The following is a 14,595-nucleotide window of genomic DNA, read 5'->3' as shown; positions in this document are numbered from 1 at the left end:
CCATGTTTAAGGACGTGGTTACTCTGGTTACCATGGATGTGAAATGCCTTGGTTTATTGATGTTTTATTTAAACATTTTAAATTTATTTTAAATGTACTATGTTTGACCTACATTTTGATTTTCCCAATGGTTGAACTTATGTTAAAAATCACAGATAAAAAATTATATTTAAATAATTCTTAAAGTGACTAATTATCAAAAAAAAATTAAATAACAGGAAGCTTTTAGATAATTCTATAGTAAGCTTCTGACTTATATAAGATGAACTTGAAGAATCAAATTAAAAGAAAATATATTTAAGTAAAGATTATGTTGAATAACCAAGGAAAATCACCAACTTATCTATATACTAGAGGCCCAGCACACGAAATCGTGCGGGTAGGGTCCCTAGGCCTAGCCTCCTGTGATCAGGGCCATCTTCTGCCCGTTGCCAGTCCCCAGGCTGAACACCACCTCCACCGCCAGGTTGTCAGGCTATTGGGATCACCAGCTCATTCCCAGCTGCTCAGGGGCTCAGGCCTGCAGGAAAGCAGGTGCTGGCAACTTCACCTCCATGCATGTATGCCGGGCCAATCGCTGATGGAACGCGCTGCCAGCTTGGGGCTGCTGCTGCCGCTGCTGCCACTGCTGCTGCTGCTGGGGCTTGAGGTACTGACAGAAGCTGTGGGGTGCACCCGTGACCTACCTGCCCCAGCATGAGCGGCTCCGAGCAGGCAGCGTGTTCCATCAGCAGCCATCCTGGTGCACGCGCATGGAGGTGAAGTAGCCAGAGCCTGCTTTCCCAAAGGCCTGAGCCTCTGAGCAGCCGGGGATGAGCTAGTGATCCCAATAGCCTGACAGCCAACCCAGTCCTCCCACCACCCACCCTAATCCGATGATCCATCGAAGCCTGAAGGCCGGGGGCAGGGACCAAGAGGTCAGTCGTTCAGCCTGCTCTCCAGTCCCCTGTCCCGCCCTGACCCGCTCAGTGCACCTCATGGTGACCGGTCATTTGGTTGTCCTGGTCGTCACAGACACTGGCTTTATATAGATAGATAGATATAGATATAAAACCCTAATATGCAAATAGACTGAATGGCAAAACAACCGAACAACTGGTTGCTATGATGTGTGCTGACCACCAGGGGGTGCGTGCAGTACATGGCAGGTGTTGGCAGCAGGCAGGATGGTGGAGCAGGTAAATGTGGGCACCAGGCCTAAGGCGGGGCGACCGTCACTGTCATCGGGGTGAGCCAGTGGTGGTTACTGAAAATTCTTCCGTGCGTTGAGGTCCTGCCAGGTGCTCACACCTGCTGCTGGTGCCCAGTGCCAGCCCTGATAGGGCTTCTCCACTTCCCCCTGCTCCTGAGGGGTGATTGGGGCAGCAGCCGCAGCTTGCACCCGCTGATGGCGCTGGCTCTGCTTGCACCCTCTGCTGACACCAGCCCCAATTGCTCTGCACTGTTAGCAGGTGCGAGCGGGGCTGGCGCCATCAGTGCATGGGACCGGTGGCAGGAGTGGGGCTGCCGGCAGAGAGGGGACCAGGGGCTGTGGTGGGAGGGGCCGGGCAGGGGAGTGGAGGATGGGCTGAGACCCGCCCCGTGCCACCTGCAGCCTTGCAGCCCACAGTTCCTTTCAAGGTGCACGAATTAGTGCGCTGAGTCCCTAGTATTATATAAACTATAGGCCCGGTGCACAAAATTCATGCATGGGGGGTGTCCCTCAGCCCAGCCTGCACCCTCTCCAATCTGGGACCCCTCAAGGGATGTTTGACTGCCTGTTTACAGGGATTGGGCCATGGCGGTGTGGCCAGCCTGGGTGAGGGGCTGATGGCTGTTTGCAGGCTGGCCAAGCCCTCCAGTGGAGGACCCTCACCCCACAGGGGTGTGGCCAGCCTGGGTGAGGGGCTGATGGATGTTTGCATGCTGGCCACACCGCCCGGTGACCCAAGGTCCCAGCCCCTCCTTTTTTTTTTTTTTTTTTGTTCCTCCTTGAGTGGAGGCCAGGGCTGGCTGGAAGCAGGTATCTGGGATTTATTTATCCTCTGTAATTGAAATTTTGTAGCCTTGAGCGGATGCCAGGGCCGGCCAGGGCGGGTGGGAAGCTTGGCTTCCTCCATCACTGGGGGCAACCCAAGCCTCCTGCTCACTCCAGCTCCATGGCCGCCACCATCTTTGTTGGGTTAATTTGCATACTCGCTCCTGATTGGCTGGTGGGTGTAGCAGAGTGATAGTCAATTTGCATGTTTCTCTTTTATTAGTGTGGATGGACATCTTGAATAATTCACATAAGGCTTCTTTAAGACAACAATAATATGAAAAGAAGAAAAGTGCTAAATGCAAATAGATCATCTATGTTTTCTCATGGAGGAATTATGTTCAGCAGTGGAATATATCAAGTTCTAAATGTCTGTCAGTTTCAGGCAGAAATTACACACTAGCTATAAGCTACCCTTTGGAGACCTGTCAAATTAATTCAAAGTAATGTTAATATTATGTTGATTCAAGTTCCTTTCAAATTTGTATATCCTGTTCTTTGCTGCTCCTAATTTATTTTATGGATTTTTAATGTGAGTTATTAACTGTTTTTCTTGGCAAACAATTTCCTTTTGCTCACATTCCACTAGTTTTATCATAATTTTAAGCTCTTGGTTTATTGATTTATTGCTTTATATTTTTGTTAGGTTCTATTTAAAAAAGACTTAAGGGAGTTTTCTTCTGCTTCTTGAAGTTAACTTTCACTCTTTGTTACTTATCAGACATTTGCATCCTATGTTCCTTTGAAAAATAGGTACCCATGTATGTATATGTATGGAGGCATGTATTTATCATAAGGTTATAAGGCTGATTACCACCTTTTCTTTATATTTCAATCATGCTTAATTTGGGCAGCTTGTAAACCTTCTAATTTGTTCTGACATAGTTTGAGTGAATTTCACTTAATAGCTTTCCAATCTTAACTTTATTTTGTTTATTTTATTAATTAGTTCCATTGTTCATTAAAGAGAATGGATTTGAGTACATTCTTACTGTGCTTTGATTGTCATTCGCTGTGCTAACTCTGGAGAACCAGTGATGACATAGAAGAAAAATACAAGTTAAATAGATCATATATTAGATAGCAAAAAGACCAAAGGGAAAAGTAAAGAAAGAAAATGATATTTAATTTTATTTGATTTTTTAAAGGATCAATTTCCTATGAAACATCAGAAAACATCTAACATTTGCCTCAAAATAGGTCTTATTTTGAAAATTGTTATTTTGGCACAAAATTTGCAATGTAGAAAAAGATTTCCCTTTATAGGTATATACAGTGAAAAAATTTTACTTCAAAATGGAAGAGTATGTGGTCCCACTGAAATTTCCTCACACAGCTTTATCTAATCTTAATTAGATATACACATATAACATAAATTTCTTGAATATTTTATCATGGAAAAAATGAAGCAAAAGATCAATTTTTTAGTAATTTTTGAGCTTCTTTTGCTATGAAAGGGAAGAGAGGGAAGATTTAAAAAAAAAAATCCCTCAGCCATCTGGGTCAATATTCTAAATAGATGAAAGCTGAACTTTCAGTGAATTTGGTACATTTATTTACATGTCAGGTTTTCCAAGCATGAGGTGACTTCTTTTATTTTTTTTTTTTTAACAAAGATAAGCTGTTCTTCAACTTCTATTACTATTATCAGTGTGTCCCATCATAGGGCAAATGTGTGTGTTTTTTTTCAAAATACAAAGCCACTGTACTCTAAATTCTCCTTAAAGATTATTTCTGGTCCAGCCATCTCTGCACAAAGTATGAATTCCTACTATGTGAAAGGAACTCTAGTAAGTGTTTATTTAGCAAAGGGACATATAGAGAGAACATCTCTCAGTACTGAGCACTCTGCTGGATGAAAACTCAGTTCCTTCCTCATAGAATGTCCAGTGTACTTTGGTAGACAGACATTCAGACATAATGCCTAAAAAATTAAGGGCTATGAAAATTAAATGGTGACCTGATTCAGTCAACAATGCCAGGAAGGAATTAAGTCAAATGATAGTAAGATAAATCCCTGAACTCAACAATCACATCCATTGTTGGAAATATTTCTAAAGAAGACTTGTTTATAGAAATGTTGGTGCCATTTAGAAAGACAGAAAGTACAAGAAGTTGACAGGGGAGTGTTGTATGGAAAATTACCTGGTACTCTCATGTATACTAAGTAAGCTATTCTAGAGATCATGGAACAGACTAGAGTAAGATGCTAACAATACATGCTTTATTTAATTCATTTCTTAGAGCAAAGCAAGGAAAAGAAGAGGGGTGAGTTAACAACCTTACCATAGGGTGTAAAAAAATGGAAAGATTATGCTACCTGAGTTCTATGTTATATAATATTATTAGGTCCTATCTCTCTCAGTGCACCAATTATTCCCCAATGATGGTGAGATGATAAGGAACATAATTAAGGTTAAAGAAGGGATTTTGCAGTCAAATTGCAGCTGGACCCAATCTGGTTTTCACCATGCACATTTACCAAAGTTGCTTCTCAGTGAGCCTAATGAATAGCTAGCTCTAAGTGTCATCTGAGTTTCTTGTCAGAACATGAGGCATGAGAGAGACTCTGCCAGATAAAAAATATTGTGAAGGCAGGATATAGGAAAACATAGTTTCCTGGGTCACTGGGATATGGGAAAGCAGCATCCAGAAGGTGGAGTTGGTGTTTTTTTTGTAGTAGATAGACAGGATCTTATTATCTTATGGAGAGAGAAAGAAATGATGTGGAATTATGCATTTTAATTTTTTTTATATTTGGTAAAAAACAGTTGAGGAAATAACAGTCTGATTATTTGTGTTTTCTCTGAAGCAGAATGCCAAAGAATTTTGTTTACCTGCCTGTAAAATGTATTTATTAGTGGTGAGGGTCCTGCTCAGGATAGTGATTATGAATTTAGGTATTACCATTCATTCTGTGATTGTGTGAGAATCACAATTGTATAAAATTTTATTGTATAAAACTGGGTGTGAGAATCGATTAAAATACTAGCTTTTCTAGAATGGGAATATTGCCAGAAAACCTGAATGAATACAGATGAATGAAATTTAAATTATCCTGAACAGAGTGATGAGATTACAGCTATGGAATCTAAGTTAGAGACTAAAATTAATAGGGTAGAAAGATTTATAAAAATTGAATGGGTTAATTGGCTTGTGGTCTTAAAAATTTCAAATCCAAAATAATTCAGAGGGTGAAAATTTTCAGAAAGTAACTAAAAATAGGTTCTGAATTGAGTGCAGTAGAAAGTCATTAGAGATTAGGATAACATAAAAGTGATAAGTCAGGGTGCTGGTGAGCCATGCAGGTAGAATCCATGCAGGATATGGCATGCTTTGTGATAGGGATTGATTTTTGAAAGTGAAAATAACCTTGAATTCTTTGGAATAACTTATTAGGTCATGATGTACTATACTTTAAAAGTCACTTCTTTTTATTATTGGAGGATTGCATGGATGAAATTCCTCCATTGCTGGTGGGAGTGGGGTTCTTACGATATCTTGAGAAAAATAATTTTCTAAGTCTTGCACGGTAGAATGAGATGTGGTAGGAAGGTTTATTCCCATGAAATTATATCCCTTGGGTTACAAAGTCACATTTCCCTTAAACCAGACCTGGAAAATATACAGCCTGGGTTTTAGTAGAGCTAAAAGCAAAACCACTGTCCAAAGTTTCTGTTCCATGGCCAAAGCATCAGGCTAGTTGTAATCCATTAGTCCATTGTGTGTGAGTCCCATATGGCTATGAGCCATGTGGGTGAATGCAGGGGAGCAGGCCCCCCACAACAAGAGAACCAGGAGGGTAAGAGGGCCAAGAGGGAGAAATCCCTTTGTTCAGGAGTTTCTGTATCTCAGATTCTGGGACCTTGCAGTGGCCATGCCCACTCTGGCCAATGCCCTGCTCCCAGGTCTGACTGACAGCCAAGCACCTTCCCATGTCACCCAGACCTTACTGGGCATGCATCTATTGTTCGGTCCCTTCCCACAGAGATCTGCTGGGAACAAATTAAGTTTGCATAAATTGGTCTTATTTCTTTTTTAAAAATGCTTTCCATAATTCACAATTGCAATTATATGTGCCTGTAGTTTCATTTGTAGGAAATTTTAAAAAAGTCAAATTCAATTAAAAAAAAAGACTAAGTCTATTCTGATTTTATGTCCATCTTCTGTCTGCTTTGATAAGCTGTTTTTAAACATTTGTCCATTTCTTCCAGCTTGTTTATAAAGTTTTATATCATAATGTTATTTATAATTATTCTTTTCATGTCTATAGTGTCTATGATAATAATCTCCTCTTTTATTTCTAATATTTATAATTTATTCTATCTCTCTTGATTAGTCTAGCTAGGATTTTTATAGACTTTATTGGTCTTTTCAAACTGTTTTTTAAAAAGTTCTGTATTTTTCTTTCTAACTTACTGGTCTTTGCTTTTATTTTTCTTTCTTCTACTTAATCTGGATTTATTTTGCTCTCCTTTTCTATGTTCTTAAGATGGAAGCTTGGATAACTTATTTTAGACCTTCAGTTCTAATTTAAGTATTTAAAGTGATCAATACCCTAAAAAGTATAGTTTTAGCTGAATTCAATATCTTTCTGAAAGGTTAACATGGTTTGTTCGCATGGTGGTGCATGTGGGCAGGCTAAATAGCCATCTCAGAGAGTGATGAAGAAAATTCTAACTTATTTAAAGGGGTTGGGGGAAGGGATATCCAAAGAGAAGGGCTGCACAGCACCAAGCCAAGGGGACATTGGGTCAGTGATGGCAGCACCCAGATGCTGAAGTTTCACCCTTATATGCAGTCACTGGTGGGGTTTCTGTATCTCAGATTCTGTGACCTTGCAGTGGCCACACCTACTTTCGTCAGTGGGTCTGGGGGCCCAGCTGGTGGGCTTGGAATGGGGAGGGAATGCAGATGTGCGATCAGGTGTCTTTAGGACAGTTTCCATTCCTTACGTGGTCTGACTCCTGGTGTCCAGCAAATCTTTCCTGGTCTTTTGTTCTCCTGTGGCGGCAAGCTTACAGATGGCCATTAAGGATTGTATTGCCCTACAGTCCTAACACTTTCTATACATTACATTTGAATTGTCATTGAGTTTGGAACATTTTCTAATCCCTTGTTTGATGTCTTCACCGATGCATTATTTAGAAGTGCATTTTAAAATTTCCAATTATTTGAGGTTTTTCTAAATATCTTAAATATTTTTGCTCAGAGAACATACTATTTTAATCCTAATATATATATTTTTAAATTCTTATTTTATGGCACATTGTGTGGTCTATCTTTGTGAACATACCATATTAATATGAAAAGTGACTGTATTCTACTATTGGGAGGTGCAGTGTTTCAGAAACATTTCTCTCACATTGCTTTTTCAGCATTCAGTAGGAATACACCACCAACAGGGAAAACTCTAGGTAATAGTTTTCTTTATTAAAGTGGATATCAAGATTTTGTTCGGAAGGTGTGGGCGAAGTATTAGAGAACATTTTTGCATGGCACAAGTATTACCGTAAATTTTACTGCTGAAACCAAATGATTACTCACATTAAAACTCTCTTTTAATAGGTGTAAATTATTATTTTTATTAGGAAAATCATATAATTAAGAGCAATTAAAGTGCTGAAAATATCAATCGAACCTGTGAGGGTCAAAGAAAAAATGTCCAGTGCAGGTTAATCCTCTTGGTTGCTCTTGTCCTCCATGTGTCTCTCCTGAACCATCACAGGTTCATGGGGAGGGTGAGAACACACACAGAACTGAAAGGAATCCAGTCTGTTTTCCTCTGAGATTAAGACATTTGTGACATGTCTGAGAAGATTTCTTTATTTTACTATCAAATTTCAACTTTACCTACTTTTGCCACACCCTGTATTGGTTGAATGAATGAACTCAGGGTAGTTGATTGAAGGACACAATTAATTTTTCATCATCATGAAGTTGTGTGTATACTGAAGCTTTTTGGCAATACTTTTTCCTGTTAAGTAAAGGCAAAAAATAATCAGCCCATTTTAAATTTACATTTTACCAAATAATATAATTCAAAGCATACACTGAATTTAGATGATGGAAATAATTTAGTCATTCTAATCTTAGACTCTAAAATAAAGTTTTCACTCTGAATGTATACAAAGGAAAAGATGATCAGATACCATAAATTAAAATCACATTCCAGCAGAACATTCTATTTTTGAATCACATCATATTTCTTTCTGAAATGGTTTTTAGGGTTGTCATTGAATATGTATGCTACATAACCAGCATAGCCTCTTTATGATTTAGAGGAACAAAAGCTCGCTATGGATCAACTTGTTGTTTATTTAATGTTTTATTGTAATCTTAGTTTATTATAACACTCTATAAAATGTATTTATTTCCTAACCGTTGTAAATAATAAAAGGTAATGTGTGCTTGCATCTCACATACAGATAAGTTACAATTGGAATCTCACTCAGAAACATTCTGTGCATATGATGATAAGTAGGAAATTATTAAAACTTCTTGGAAACTTCAGTTTTAACTGTTAACATAATCAGAAATTTCTAAATAAAAATGCCCTAGGCACAAATGACTTACATTTATTTTAGATCATAACTAACAAATCCCATAACTATTTTAGCATGATTATTAAGTCTTAAGAGAAAAGAGAGACACATTCAAGCTTACCAATAAGATATTTTTTTTAAAATCGGAATAAAAATATTATATCCAGATGACAAATTCAGTGTGTACGGTTATGTATATTTGTATGTAAACTCATGGGTTAAGTAAGAAATAAGTAGTGGAATAAAACCTAGAGCCTGCCCTCTTGTTATTTTCTAGAATTTAGTTTTGCCATTCACGTGGCCATTGTCTTGGTTACTAGTGTTCATGCAAGCCATGGTTACCCTCATATGTTCAGTCATCAGCAGAATTCCTTGGGTGCAGCTTCTCCTTAGAAGTTAATTCATTTCATTTAAGGGTCTGCTCAAATTCACTTTTGCAGAATGAGCTTCCCTGACAATTCTTTCTAAAATATCAACCCACTACCCCAGCAGGTTTGGCTCAGTGGCTAGAGCGTCAGCCTGCGAAGTGAAGGGTCCTGGGTTCCATTCTGGTCAAGGGCACATGCCAGGGTTGCTGGCTTGATCTCCAGTAGGGGGCGTGCAGGCGGCAGTTGATCAATGATTCTCTCTCATCATTCATGTTTTTATCTCTCTCTCCTCCATTCCTCTCTGAAATCAATAAGAAAAAAATTAATTAAAATATTAACCCATCAATTACCCCACCTTGTTTTTCATACCAGCACTTGTAGCCACCTTGCACATTACATATGTATTTGCTTATTCATCATTGTCTTCCCAAACTGGAATGTATGCACTAGGAGAGCCAGGCTTTTTCTTGGTTCTGTTGTATTCTGGCACCCTCAGAACTTGGTTAGGTACTCAGTAAATACAGGGTAGGGCAAAAGTAGGTTTAAAGTTATTCAGATGGAAAACAGTACAATTCTATGTAATAAAAGCCTAATATGCAAATCGTCCGAACAGTGTAACAACCGGTTGCTATGATGCGCACTGAACACCAGGGGGCAGACACTCAATGCAGTTTTGCTCCTTGGTGGTCAGTCCGCTCCCACAGTGGGAGCACTGCTCAGCCAGAAGCGAGGCTCACAGCTGGCAGGTGGAATGTTAAGGAATGAGGGGTTCTGGACTGCAAGAGCCCCAGACTGTTAGAGGGATGTCTGACTGCCGGCTTAGGACCTAAGCTGGCAGTCAGACATCCCCCAAAGGGTCCCAGACTGCAAGAGGGTGCAAGCTGGGCTGAGGTACCCCTCACCCAGTGTATGAATCTCGTGCACTGGGCCTCTAGTAATTAAGAATACAAGAATAAACTGTTTCACATACTCACAACTGTAAACCTACTTTTGCCACACCCTGTATTGGTTGAATGAATGAACTCAGAGTAGTTGATTGAAAGACACAATTATTTTTTCACCCAGAGAGAAAGATTCATTCTACCAGAGGACTATGTATAATTTAACTTTCCAAACCAGCAGCACATTCTCCAGTTCCTGCCATCACTGCCCAGCAGGATTCACACTTGCAACCTCTTCTGAGCTACCCTGGGATCTTCCTTCCTGCTGCCTGACATGACCAGTCTTCTTTTCCTTGATAAGGTTTTCCTGTTTAAAAACCACTTGTACTGCATGTCCACTGAGGTTTCACTGTGTCACTCAGTAAAATCTCCCCACCAGCTCAGACTCTTTTCTATCCCTGCCCAACAGTTCTGCCAGTTGTTAGAAGGGCCTCATGGCCTTACACCATTTTGTCTTAGAAGCAATCCTCTGCTGCTGTCTACTCTTGATTTACAGCTTATTCTGCCTCTGTGTCAGATTTTTAGTGTATTTTGAGATTCTGTGTTTATGTCTTCTCCACTTAAGTAAATAAATATAATTTTTGCCTTCCTTCAGTATAGTGATCCAGAGTTTCAAAGTACTTGTATATTACTTTAAGAAAATAGGCATAGCTTGTATTTGTCAGCAATTGCTAACAATAAAAAATGCATCTAAATTTCTTTTTTCTATTTGGTTAAAAAGAATACATTTCACTAAATGACAATTCCCCTTGCATTTATGTTTTGGGAAAGAGCAACTAGTCTCTGACCCTAAGAGAAAACAATTTGTCTTCTTCCTGTAGCCTCAGGGAAAAACTCTTCTCAAAGGAATTAGGACCACCTTAAATTCACTCAAACATTCCAAAGATTATCTCACCAAATATTGCATGCAAGTACCCAAGTTATAGTTCCTATATCTCCTGAGATAGTCATATTCTATCCCTAATTTAATTTAACTTACATAGCTTAGACCCTGTCATGTATGGGCACATCCTATATGATAAAAGGCTAATATGCTAAGTGTCTGGTCGACCAGTTGGCCATTCAACCAATCAAAGGGTAATATGCTAATGATATGCTAAGGCCGCTCAATCACTTGCTATTATGTGTACTGACCACCATGGGGCAGACAGTCAACCAGTCAACCAGTCACTATGATGTTCACTGACCACCAGGGGGCAGATGCTCCGACTGGTAGGTTAGCTTACTGCTGGGGTCTGGCTGCTCAGGACTGAGCAAGATGGGCTGGACACACCCTGGAGCCCTCCTGCAGTTCATCCCAGGCTGGCCAACCTCCCGTGTCTCTCCCCGGCCCCAATCGTGCACCAGTGGGGTCCCTTGGCCTGGCCTGTGCCCTCTCAAAATCCGGGACCCCTCAGGGGATATCAGATTGGTTTCAGTCCAATCCCATAGGCCAGGCCAAGGGACCCTACTGGTGCACGAATTCATGCACCAGGCCTCTAGTCTTTAATAATAAGAGACAATAATGAAATAACAATCACTAAACATATACTTTCTAGTCAAATTGCAGCCTTTATGTATTCAGCACCTCATAAATGTTATTCTATTTACTTTCACTAAAATATGTGGGCAGTAGTAACTGATAAGTAGGGATAAAGGAATTAAGTAATTTAAAGGGCAAGCAGTTCTTAAGTGCTTAATTGAATCTAATTGCTCTCCTTCACTATGCTAATGAACACCTCCTGCTCTGCTCCTGAAGTTCACTCAATCAACACAAATCTGAATGCCTCACCCTTGCTGAGCTCACATGCTAATGAGCTGCCCCAAGAATCAGAAGAGTTGATCTATGTAAATTGGCAACCCAGTTTTGGATGAGCATTAGCATTAGCTTTGGGTTTCAATCCACTTCTTCATTGGAAAGAGAAAAGGTGTTGGGATACCTGCCCAAGTGTACTTTGCTCCTTTTGAGGGAATTTAGGGAGAACAGGGCAAGTCTAAGTGTCTTGCCTTTCTGATAAGCATTGGTTCCACTCATCTGTACTGGTTCCAAATGGATGCATTCTGTCATCCAGCTTCAACGGAAAGTGAAAAGCTATGAGAAAATCTAAGGAACATGAAAACTTCAAATTGAACTAGTAAGAAAAGGGAAAGTATTCATTTAGAATAGTTTCTACCTGAGAGCAGACTTTTAGCAAAATCTTGCTTTTCTTTTTTTGTCTTGACAAAACAGCAGTTGCATCATAGCAAAAAAAGTTTAGCTGAACTGTTATTGCTGGGGAGTCCTCTGCTTCACCACTTGTTGTGGGCTTCTTGGGGTGCCACAGGAACAAGAATTTCCTGAGGGCTCGATGGGAGGATGAGGTCTTCTGGAAAGCTTTATTTTTGTGGAATTCAACCCCTGAGTTTCCAAGAACCAAGCTCCCTCCGTCCTGCCATGGGAAAAGTCCCATTTTGTCTTCAGCAGAGGTAGGGGTAAAACCATTGCCCAGAGCCTCCACTCCATATCTGCACAGTCCAGTCCAGCATGTCATTAGGTTAGCTTATGTTCCCAGCTGCAGCCCAATGCATGTACGGTCCAGATGGCCATGGACCATGTGGCTTCTAGGGCTGCATTGCTATGCGGGGAGCACAGGTGAGTACAAGGAAGCAGGGGGAAAGCAAAAGGAACAAAAACATTCCTTTATCTCGAGGCTATGTATTCCCAATGTTTGTGGGCTTGCCTTGGGTCCACCCTTCTAGCCAATGATCTTTGTTCTGGGTTAGACTGACAGGCAAGCACCTTCCCTGTCACCCCAACTTCACTGTGCATTCGCCCATCTCCCTTCCTCCAGTGATCTGCAGGGAATGGACTCGTGGTTCCCTGGGGAGTGTGAAACTTCAGCTTCCTGGTGAAGCTGCCCAGATAACCATGCTTACTAGTATAATGTTTAGCCTCGCCTATGCTCTTTCTATTTTGGTATTTACTAGGTAGTTACGATGGAAACAAAACCAATGCTTTGTGTGACATTTTCAGGTAATTTTTTTCATTTGTTTCCTTCTTCAGATACCACAATTTGGGAAGTAGTCAGTAAATTGTAATATTTACAAAAATAATCATCAAAAGGAAGATTTTAAATACTCTAAGGTCCAAAAATAAGGGGTTACTACCTTATGGATATATTAGAGCAGTATTTTGGTTAAAATGAAAGAAAGAAATTCATATTCTAGTTTCTTTAACAAGCCTACATTTTGTAAGTTGGAAGAATTTGAATAATTTACTTCCTTACAACCCAAATATTCATAAGTATATATCATTAATAAAACTAACTTATTAAATTAACCTTTATATTATTTATTCCATCTTTAGAATGTTTTACATAAATAAATTTAAATGTGAGAATTATGTAGCCTAATTTGATTTGTAATTTGAGTTTGCTGATAAATTCAACAGTTTTTATTTATTTATTTATTTTAAAAATATATTTTATTGATTTTTTACAGAGAGGAAGGGAGAGGGATAGAGAGTAAGAAACATCGATGAGAGAGAAACATCGATCAGCTGCCTCCTGCACACTCTTTACTGGGTATGTGCCTGCAACCAAGGTACATGCTCTTGACCGGAATCGAACCTGGGATCCTTGAGTCCACAGGCCAATGCTCTATCCACTGAGCCAAACTGGTTAGGGCTCAACAGTTTTTATTTATTGCTGTGTGTTTATTTTCATGTTAGATCCTGAGAAACAAAAGAAAACAAAAGGGTAGGAAGAAAAGTTACCTAAACTAAAAACGCTTGAATCATAGTGAGAAAGGTGAAAACCAATAGGCAAAATAAAATGTTCTGGGTGTTTGTAAGATGGGTTTTAAGTTTTACATCAAGTATATTCAAGTAATTTGGGACCTTATAAAAATCCATTATAGAATACAATTTTTTTGTTTGTTTCACATTTTTGTGGCTAGAAGAATTATGTTGAGAGGTAGGTTTGATATGGGGGCCATTCTTCAATTGCTAATTGTGGCAAGCACAGACTCTTCCAACTTGTGTTACTATCCAGAGATTTAATCTTGAAGAGAGTGTGGTTGTGAAGAATGCAGAGCATGAGTGTTCTTCAACAGCTACATGCCATTAACTGAAAGTTCACAACAATTACTGCTAATATATAGAGAAAGGGGATTTAGAACCCCCAGTTTCACTCAAATTTGATAGAGCGAGGCCCCCACGTCACTCCATCTGCACTACTTGGTGTGTGTTGTGTGGGAAAGCTCATTGTAGCAATGTCTCTGCTCCTCATCACAGTGAATAATGAGATGAAAGTGAAGACAGAGGCTACATCAAGGGGAAAAATAACATGAAGTTACTGAAAACAATGTGAAAAATGACAGAAGATCAATTCTAGGGAAAATTAAACAGTCTAGGGTCTGTAGGTATCATGAGGTGGGATTAAAATTGTATACAATTTAGCTTAGGTGAATTATGCATGTTGTGTGGCTTCTGTGGCTCTTGCACAACAGTTGGACATGGTCATAGACAATACACAAAGTTCTGCTTGTGTTGATAGGGACTCCTGGTCCACACATTCAGAGCACAGGACTCGAAATTCTTTATAGCATTTCTACATAGCCTTAAATCAGCTTCAATTCTACCAGGGGGTAATAAGAACGTTTAAAGACCATTATCATTCATGCAATAAATTGTGGCACTTTCATTCAAAGAAATACTATTGCAACTATTGATAATGATATGGTAGAGCATGTTTATTACATAATGA

Source organism: Eptesicus fuscus, chromosome 4, assembly GCF_027574615.1.
Source record: "Eptesicus fuscus isolate TK198812 chromosome 4, DD_ASM_mEF_20220401, whole genome shotgun sequence".
Lineage (NCBI taxonomy): Eukaryota > Metazoa > Chordata > Mammalia > Chiroptera > Vespertilionidae > Eptesicus > Eptesicus fuscus.
Note: the sequence above shows the minus strand (reverse complement) of the source record.